The following is a 1438-nucleotide window of genomic DNA, read 5'->3' on the forward strand; positions in this document are numbered from 1 at the left end:
GGGTTTTTTCCCGCTTTCATTCCCCTCACGGGAGCCACAGGCGGGACAGGACTACCCGCAGGTTTTTAGAAAGACACTCAGTCCGTTTGGTAAAACGTTCCAAGCCTTGAGTGTTCCGGTTATCTGCAGCTGTTTAACCTGTCAGGTCGTCGGCTCTCTTTGGTGTCCGTGCACTGAATCCTGGCCCTGGAGTCCGTATTCCCGCACACGCTGCACGGCGTGTCAGCAGCGAGGGGCCGCGCTCCGCGGCTGCACCCTGACCGTGTTTGCAAACAGCAGCTGCGGGGCTTTTTTGTTCGTTTGTTTAATCACGGAGTGGTTTGGGCTGAGAGGGACCTTAAAGATCGTCTAGTTCCACCTTCCCCGCAGCCATGGGCAGGCACACTGTCCCCTGGATGGAACAGGGAACAGATTTCTGTTATACTAACTTGAGCTTTGTCATCCTGTCTTCTTCAACAATTCGTTGGTGAAATCCATGGCATGTGGATAGAATGGAGGGCTCTGCAGTGTTGTCTTTAAGTGTTGGTGTGATTTCCTTGCATATGACTTGAAACTCCCCATGTTCATGGGTTTTCATAAAAACAGTCAGTAATTCCTTTGGTGTGTTGGTGAGTGTCTGCATCATCGCTGTTCTGTACCTGGGTTTCTCAGGGGAGGCAATGGCTCTTTTTACTGGGAGGCATAGTAAGGGAGGAGGACGTTTTTCTAGTGTTCTCTTGGTTTGTTTAGAATCAGGCTTTTAGCATGCATCTGAATTTAATGCCCTGGTCTACATAGGGAGTGATGGGAAGAAGGTGTTTAGTTTACAGGCATAGAATTGTTTAGGTTGGAAAAGACTCTTCAGATCATCGAGTTCAACCTTTAACCCAGTACTGCCAAGTGCACCACTAAACAATGTTCCCAAGTGCCACGTCTACACCTCTTTTAAACACCTCCAGGGCTGTTGATTCGACCACTTCCTGAGCAGCCTGTTCCAATGCTTGATAACTGTCAGTGAATATATTTTTTTTTGTTAATATCCTATCTAAACGTCTCTTGGTGCAACTTGTGGTTGGGCATCTTGGATGATATGAGGATTTAATATCTTCTGTTTCAGCTTTGTACAAGGTGGAGTTATGATGGAGTGAGCAAAATGGGAAGATTATGCTGACAGAGAGAATAGCTGTAAAGAAAACAGATTACCCTTGTAAGATTATCCTGAATAGCTATGGAATAATTTTAGGGTCAGGGTCCCTGTCATTTGAGGTGAGAGATTGGGAAGGATTTTAGTGAGAAATCCATCCACTGAGATTACAATCTTCTGCAGATAGTGTTACTGGTTTGGAAATGCTCCTGTTCCAGGGGTCTCCCTACATAAATAATGAAATTCCTGCGTCTTGAAAACATCTCTGCCTAATGTTCACTCGGGTAATGATTTGTGATTTGTGTCCCTGCGTCA

Source organism: Corvus brachyrhynchos, unplaced genomic scaffold (genome assembly GCF_000691975.1).
Source record: "Corvus brachyrhynchos isolate BGI_N302 unplaced genomic scaffold, ASM69197v1 scaffold44, whole genome shotgun sequence".
NCBI classification, from domain to species: domain Eukaryota; kingdom Metazoa; phylum Chordata; class Aves; order Passeriformes; family Corvidae; genus Corvus; species Corvus brachyrhynchos.